Source organism: Manis javanica, chromosome 13, assembly GCF_040802235.1.
Source record: "Manis javanica isolate MJ-LG chromosome 13, MJ_LKY, whole genome shotgun sequence".
In the NCBI taxonomy this organism is placed as follows: domain Eukaryota; kingdom Metazoa; phylum Chordata; class Mammalia; order Pholidota; family Manidae; genus Manis; species Manis javanica.
Genome location: NC_133168.1, coordinates 26,679,709 through 26,687,929, shown reverse-complemented (window position 1 = coordinate 26,687,929; position 8,221 = coordinate 26,679,709). Strand labels below are relative to the sequence as shown.

The 8,221-nt window shown below is 42.0% G+C and overlaps 1 long non-coding RNA gene across 1 annotated transcript; it reads right to left on the bottom strand.

The window, feature by feature from the left end:
- Nucleotides 1–265: 265 nt before the first annotated feature.
- On the bottom strand, nt 266–5,688 carry LOC140845355 (uncharacterized). Its single transcript, XR_012124146.1, has 2 exons — nt 5,121–5,688; nt 266–1,749 (listed from the first exon to the last, which is right to left on the bottom strand). It is a non-coding gene; the product is annotated as an uncharacterized lncRNA (long non-coding RNA).
- Nucleotides 5,689–8,221: the final 2,533 nt, after the last annotated feature.

Genomic DNA, 8,221 nt, shown 5'->3' with positions numbered 1-8,221 from the left:
CAGAATGGCTGGGAATATAAGGAGAAGATACAGTAGGATAAATTTATCAACTATTGAAATAGTACAGATAAGAGATGAAAGGAGCTTTGTCTAAGGTGTTAAATGCAGATAAACTGATGAACGTTTAAATTTTTTTAAATGTAATAGTTGACAGGCCTTGATTATAGACTAGATGTGAGGGTATAGAAGATTGTTCTTTGGTTTCTGACTTACTGTGTTGGATTCCCCTGAGGAAGGCGCCGCCCCAAATCACTCACCAAAGACGTTTCTTGATGCAACAAGCAAGAGGAATTTATTCGGAAGCCAACTAGTTGGGGTCCAAGTCAGCCCGTCGCAGCAGGTCTCAACGAGGACCCTGAGCACTTACAACTAAGTGGTTATATAGGATTTTCTGAGGCATTCAGCCCTAGAGGATTACCATGGTTACAGATTGTTTTGTAATAACAAGATAACAATACTACATAGCAAGATAACAATACTACAAAGGCAGTAATTTTTCAAACCTACGATTTCTGGGTTAGTGCCACGTCCTGGGGGTGTAGCAAGGTAGGGTCGGCATTTAGGTTAGCGCTGCCAGCAGTCATGATTGATTAACTTGTTTTTCCAGAGGAGTTACCTGGTTTCAGTTGTTCCCTCTGAGTCATATATCAGAATGGCTTTTTGGGCTTCAAGATGGCTACTCTTAGGCTAACTTATTTCTCAGGGAGGTTGGGGTCCTACATTCCCCACTTCTTTTTCTGAACATTCTAATCATGGAATGTTGGTTTCTTCTTGTTGTGTGAGGGTATGATACTGTTGTCTCAGCATTAGCACCTGCACAGCACTTACTCTTTCTCTAATAAAGGTTATCACTCGATTTAAAATGCAGGGACCTAAGGTGAGGAGCAATATTAAAATAAGCAGGGGTCCTGCCAAAGTGGATATTAGAGTTGTAAGCCATGGGGATCTAGAAAACCAGGATTCAAACAGGCTCTGGTTAGCTTCTCGTTCTCGCTTTCGCTGATCTAATCTTTCTCTTAATTTAGACATTGAGTCTCTTACTACTCCAGTATGGTCTGCATAGAAGCAGCACTCTTCCTTTAGAGCTGCACACAATCTACTTTCTTTTAGAAATAGTAAATCTAACTCTCGTCTATTTTGCAGCACTACTTCAGAGAGAGGTTAGGGACTTTTCAAGTTTAGAAATAGACTGTTCTATAGTTCTCAAATCTTCACCGATAGCTATTCTTAGTCCTTCGTAATGTTGGTTTCTTTGTATAATTGCAGCTGCCCCTGGTCCTACTCCGGCTGCGACTCCTACTCTTAGTAATACAGCTAGAGTGAGTGAGACTGGCTCTCTTTTATACCTTAGTTTAGGTTCTAATTCTGCCACGAATGATAAGTCATCATGATACATTAGTCTGGGTACTAACTGGACCATGATACAGAAATCACGGGAGGAGTCGAAGGCAGAAGTAGAGACACATGGGATCACTCCAGTGTTACAAGCCCACCATCTCTTGGGAGGAGGGATTAAATACCTGTTTTTACCAGGGAAGGCTATGGGTATGGTCTCATTCTTTCTTCTACAAAGACTCTAGCTGCTGCTAGGGAAAAGGGGCGATGACCGCTCTGGCTGCTTCGTGCTGAGAAGGGGGCGCAGTAAAGGGTGCAGCTAGGTCTCCATCACTGGTCAGTTGAGAGGGCTTCAGAAGGCTGGCGCTTCTATTCTGGGTTTCATTTTTATTACTATTTGCAGTTTTGTGGCTTCTAGGCAAGATAAAACAAATTGTGTTATTAGGTTATGTAGCAACATCTGGAGTTGGATTTTTTATTCTGGAAGGAGGCTACATTATTGAAACGATACTTCTCTCTAAAATCACTCTCATTTTTACTAGAAGTAACTAGGTTAAGAAAATAATTAACAGCTGGCTTGATTATTTGCACAGGTGCAGCAAGAAGAGCAATTGATTACACAGGCTCTTTTAAATATGCTTTGCTGGAACTTTTTGTAAGGAATTTCAGATTGAACTTTTAAAGGCCTCTTGAGGCCAGACAGCCAAGCCAGACTTGCCATCAGGCTTTACCTGCAGTACCTGTAGATTTGGATGAATTCTTCTCTTCTCGAGGTCTCTGCACCTGCCAGGAAGTGACCTTCTTTACTCACCTGGTAAGGCTGCTGGGAACTCTGTAAGCAAGGTACTAGGCCAGTTCTTCTAAGGGGCTTTGTTGGCTTTATAAAGTCAATCTTAGTTCTTTAAAGTTGTTCACATCTGAGTCTATGCACATGTCTCTCAGGTACGACATTCCAGTCAAAGCCCTGGTAGTATAACCAGTGTTCTTAAGTAGTCTTCTCACAAGGAAAGCAGATTCTTATTGAACTCGTGCAAATAAACATACTGCCATGGAATATAAAAGCAGTCACTGAAAGTTTTTAAACTCTGGAGGGATCAAGTAGAGAGAAGGATGTTTCAATTCTGCTCATAAAGATAGTCATTTACTAAACTGTTGTCAGTTTAAGAGAACAAGGTTAAAACATTTTACCAGCAACATTTGAAACAAAAAGACACAAAATCATTTTCTTTAGTTTATGTAATCTTATGTAACTAATACCTGTTCTGCTGAAATCTAGTTCTTTACCAGTTTAGGGATAATACTATAAATGACAAAAGACTTACAAATGACAATGGTTAAAGATCTGATGAGAGCTTACTGTAAAACAGTTGACATAAGGAAATTCTGATATTTCTGTAATACAAAACATTTAGTAACAAAGTTTAGCATCATTCTCTTTGACAGTGCTTTCCTGGTAAATAAATATATATATATCAGATAAATAAGCCAAATTAGTCAAATACTTTCTCTAGTGAGAAAAAATTCTTCTGACATGTTCCAGGGGCCCTCTGGAAAATATCAGAGTTAACTAGAGGTAAAAGCACCTTTTTGCATTTAATTTTTTTAGAACTATCATTACACATTTATTGTCTATATACTCAGCACAGTAAACAAGATATCTTAAAAAGTGGGGCAGCAGGGGAGACTGCTGCTGTCAATTTTTAAAGACAACATACAGAAAGTCAAACTAATTCTAGGTTACTAAGCATTCTTGAGAGAATGGTAGCAGATGGTAGATTCTTCTGCTTTCATCTTCAGGAGGGGAAAAAAGCTACAATAAGAATTCATATTTAGCTGAAAGAACTGTCTAAACTCAAGGCAGAGTATAATATCACCAGGCATACAAAAGACCTGTTAGAGATACATACAAAGAATGAATATGGCTATAGTCAAATTCAACTTAAAAGTTTAAGCAGAATCTCAAATTTAAATGTCTCTTTCTTTCACACAGATATTCAGATATGATCAGAAATATGATTTGAGATGAAAGAGATCAGGCATTTTACTTCTTCATTTAGGGACTGAGAAATGATGACCTTTGGCTTACAATCAATAGCTTACAAACAGTGAAAATAATAAGAACATAACTCAGCATAAGTGTCTAAGACCAGATACAAAAAAGCAGAGAAAGTGCTTAAGTTTACAGGTCTTCCCTGAAAGCTTCAAGAATGTTTTACTCTTTAATAGTAGATATAAGCTGCTATGCAAATTCTATTAAAAGCTCTAAGATTATTTGCATTAAAAAATATGGAGAGTCCCCCATGTTTTTTTTTTTAAAACATACAGCATATAAATTAAACAAGAAGACCTGGTGGTTCTCAAAAAATCTATTACAACTTTTCTCAAAAGTGGTCACATGTTCGTCTATCTAAACCTTTACAGTGAAACCTGTTTTTCTGGGAGAAACATAATCTTGTCCAGATTCTACAGTTTAATAAATTTTGGTTTGTTAACTAAGTGCATTTAATCAGCTGAAAAAAGCTTTGTTACTATTCTACTTAGGAATTCAATTTTTCAGGCCATGCAATCATTTTTAATAACAAAATATTTCAAAGGCAAATAAAGGTTATACAGTTGTTAACAAACTTTAGCTTTTAGTCCCTTTAACATTACGATTTCATGGCAACTCACTGAGACTTTAAGCATGAGAAACTGCTGTGATCTTTCAACATAGAGAAATGCCCTCTCTATCACTTTAAGCAGTTCTAACCAGAACTCAAAACTATTAGAAACTTCAAGCTCCAGTGAACACTGAGAAGCAGGACACTGCAAACTGTCAAACCAACATTTCCTAGACTGAGAAACTTACGAACACATTCTACAATTTCTGCAACCATGAGCTTCACAGCACAATCTCCCAGCAAACACAGAGCACATCTTCTCAACTTAACAAAACTCTAAGGCTTTAAGTTACTACAAAGATTCTCAGGCTGCAGGTAGGCATACACACTGCAACACACAATTAAAAAGGTGTTCACTTGCCACACTTATCCAGTTCACTTACCTGCAACAACTATGCTAGCCTACTCACAAGACCCCCACTGAACACTAGACAAAGCCAAGCTTCTAAGCATTCTATTCTTAAAAGATTTAGCAGATAACATGACTCAAATGACTCTAGGTAAACTCAGGCAGCCGACAACTACCAGGACATGCCCGCCTCAGGCAAACTCAAATTAGCATTAATGCTTAACACTTTTTTATCAGGTTTTCTGGAAGTTTTAGAACACTCAATTTTCACAAGTGCTTGTCTTTAAATCAATTTCATTAATACCATCCGGAGGTAGAAAGATATATTCATTTACACACTTAGGGGGTTGTCTGAGTCTGTCCCATTGTCAGTATAACAATTATTAGGCACATGAAAGACACAAAAAACAGGGACACACACAGATTAGACACACAGCGGCCGCTTTTTGTTTTTTCTCAGATTTTCAAACAGAAACCGAAAGGAATCAGAGGGTTGATATTCCTGGCGCCTGAAAATCAACCCTATCTCATCAGATTCACCTTGCCAGAAAAACAGACGGGAGGCTACCAGGCGTCCCTGGCCTCCCAACCTCTCCGAGGCGTCCCCCAGGGTTGCAGCCTGCGGTGCTCCTAGTACGTCTACCGACCGCAGTCTCGACCCCTTTACGGGATCGGGACAGCTGCCAGACAGTGGGTACCCCTTTTCAGAATTCTGACCGGTCTCACTGAAAAACAGAAGACAGAACACAGACAACTCAAGGCGCCACTAATCTTACCTCTTCCTCCAAGAGCGACTTCGGGAGTGAAGCGGGGTGAGCGCATGATCCCGGACGAGCCCCCAAATGTTGGATTCCCCTGAGGAAGGCGCCGCCCCAAATCACTCACCAAAGACGTTTCTTGATGCAACAAGCAAGAGGAATTTATTCGGAAGCCAACTAGTTGGGGTCCAAGTCAGCCCGTCGCAGCAGGTCTCAACGAGGACCCTGAGCACTTACAACTAAGTGGTTATATAGGATTTTCTGAGGCATTCAGCCCTAGAGGATTACCATGGTTACAGATTGTTTTGTAATAACAAGATAACAATACTACATAGCAAGATAACAATACTACAAAGGCAGTAATTTTTCAAACCTACGATTTCTGGGTTAGTGCCACGTCCTGGGGGTGTAGCAAGGTAGGGTCGGCATTTAGGTTAGCGCTGCCAGCAGTCATGATTGATTAACTTGTTTTTCCAGAGGAGTTACCTGGTTTCAGTTGTTCCCTCTGAGTCATATATCAGAATGGCTTTTTGGGCTTCAAGATGGCTACTCTTAGGCTAACTTATTTCTCAGGGAGGTTGGGGTCCTACAACTGTAAGTCCGGGGAGAGGAAATACCAGGGCAAAATACCTCTAAAACCAAAAATCAGCAAAGGGAGAAATAAAGTTTAAAACCCTTTAAGCAAAAAATAAAGTTTATTGCTTACAAACTACAGTCTGGCACCTTCTCTCTTTCCTGCTCCAGCAGAAGCAAAACCGGCCCTCCCCTTCACCTACAAACTTCAGCCTGGGGCCAACTCTCTCCTCTGCTCCAGAAGAAAGCTAGCAAGCAAGCCAGCCCCCTCCCTTTAACCTCTCAGGTTCAGACATACCCTTGGTTGCCTAGGTAATTACCCATTGATATGGAGATGAACTTCTCTCCACCTCTGAGGAATGATGCAAATGCCCTAAAACCATATACTTCTCTCCACCCTTGAGCATCTGTTGATAGGCAGATGTACTAAAGCCAGGTGAGACATCCTGGAAATACTACAATTTTACCCACAGGCCACCCCTCCAGACATCTCACCTTACAATTTACTCATTCCCCATCTCTGACCAAACTAATTACATACAATAGCATCAACAATAAAATCATGATAATTGTCAAACCAGAAAATTCAGCCTATGCAGATTAAGTAAATGTACTTTATAGCACAATCTCTCACTAAGCACAAAATATGTTTCTATACTTGTTTACTCATTCCTAACAACCATGGTAGATTGCTCACAAAACTTTACCAAACATTAGACAAAGTCAAGTCTCTCTTTAAGCATTTTTTTTCTTGACAACAGCAACACAATCATGATAATTCTCAAGCCAGAGCATTCAGCTAGGTTCAAAGTCCCATGCAGATTTAGTCGAAAGCTCGTCCATTCCAGCCATCATGCAGCAGCCTCAGCCAGGGGGCGCATCCAGGACACAAGGACTGCAGAAGCAAATAACTGTGATTTGGGGGAGCCACTTTGCTGTTATTCCAGGAATACACAGGAGGCCAGCTTCCAGGCCTTTTCTCCAAGGTGCCAGGAGAGCCAGCCATTGCCAGTCCATGTGTTGAAATGTCCAGGGCATTTCACTCCTAATCGCTGCACCCATCCTTGCAATGCATGTTCAATAAAGTGGGTGCCTTCATCACTCTCAAACACCTGCAACTGGCCATAGGCTGCAAAGAGACACTCTAGGCCCCTCTTGGTGGTTTGCTGATCTGCACGACATGCAGAGCACTCTTTTCAGGCTTGGCTGGTCAGTGGCAAGCCCCACCAATGGGCTATAGCCCACATTGTCTTTTGCCCCATGTGCAACAAATGCTGGTGTAGCCATTGGGCCACATCAGAGGCAGGTTTTCCTTCTAGCCCATGTACCTGGGCCAATGCATCTGCTTCATTATTCCCTGGGGGTACCAAAGGCAAATGTCCAGGTCACATGATATATGGTGGGTATCTGTGCCACACCACTCCATGGCCTTTGGGTCCAGTCTCTCACCCACCCCACGATGGAATAGGTGGTTATTACTGTGGTTGGAGCTGTTCCAGCGATGGGCTCCATAGCCAGCAAGGTGTGGTACACAGCAGCCAGTTGCAAGGTGACCCGGACCTCTGCTCCTTTCCACAATTGTGAGCAGGCTCTGGCCGGCAGCAGCAACAGCAGCGGTGGTAGAAGCAGTAGCCTTATGCTTGGGCGACGGGCTGGGTCAGTGCGGCCAGCAGCAGTGGTGGTGCCTCCATAACCACACGAGTGTAGACACATGTCCCTCGGCATGAGCGCCACTTCTCCCCATCATTTCTAGGGATGGCTCTCCCAAAGGTCGCACCCATTATGACAGATGTCAGGTTCGGAGGAATCCTACCAACTGCACCAGATATAAGTCCAGGGAGAGGAAATCCCAGAGCAAAATACCTCTAAAAATCACAACCAGTCAAAGGGAGAAATAAAGTTTAAAAATCTATTTACTGCTTATAAACTGCAGTCCAGGGCCTTCTCTCTTTCCTGTTCCAGCAGAATCAAAACAAGCCCTACCCCTCCCTGGGAGAGGTAGGAGATCTAATTGTTAAACCTCTTAAAATTTCATCTTTATGGTGTGTGAGGGTATTCAAGTAAAGAGGGTTTTCCAAGTAGAAAATTAACTCTTGTTTCAAATGTTTCTGACAGATGATGTGAGATGAGGATTGAAAACTGCTCTGCTCTTTGGATAATCACAGTCCATCCACATATTTTATTCAGATTTCCTTTATCATTGCCAAGTGTCCTTGGGCTGCCCCAGGGTCCCGTCCAGGAGCCCACACTTCCTTAGCTGTCAGGCCTCCTTAGGCCCCTCCTGGCCGTCACAGTTTCCCAGACCTTCCTTGGTCTTGATGACCTTGAGAGTTCTGAGGAGGACTAGTCAGGCACTTTACAGAAAACCCTCAGTTGGGATTCACTTGATGTTTTCCTGGTAATTTGACTGGGGCCATGAGTTTTGGGGGAGGAAGACCACAGAATTAAAGCACCATTCTCATCACATCACATCCAGGGCACAAATTATACACATATCTGTACTGTGGATGTTAACCTTGATCACCTGACCGAGGTGGTGTTTGTCA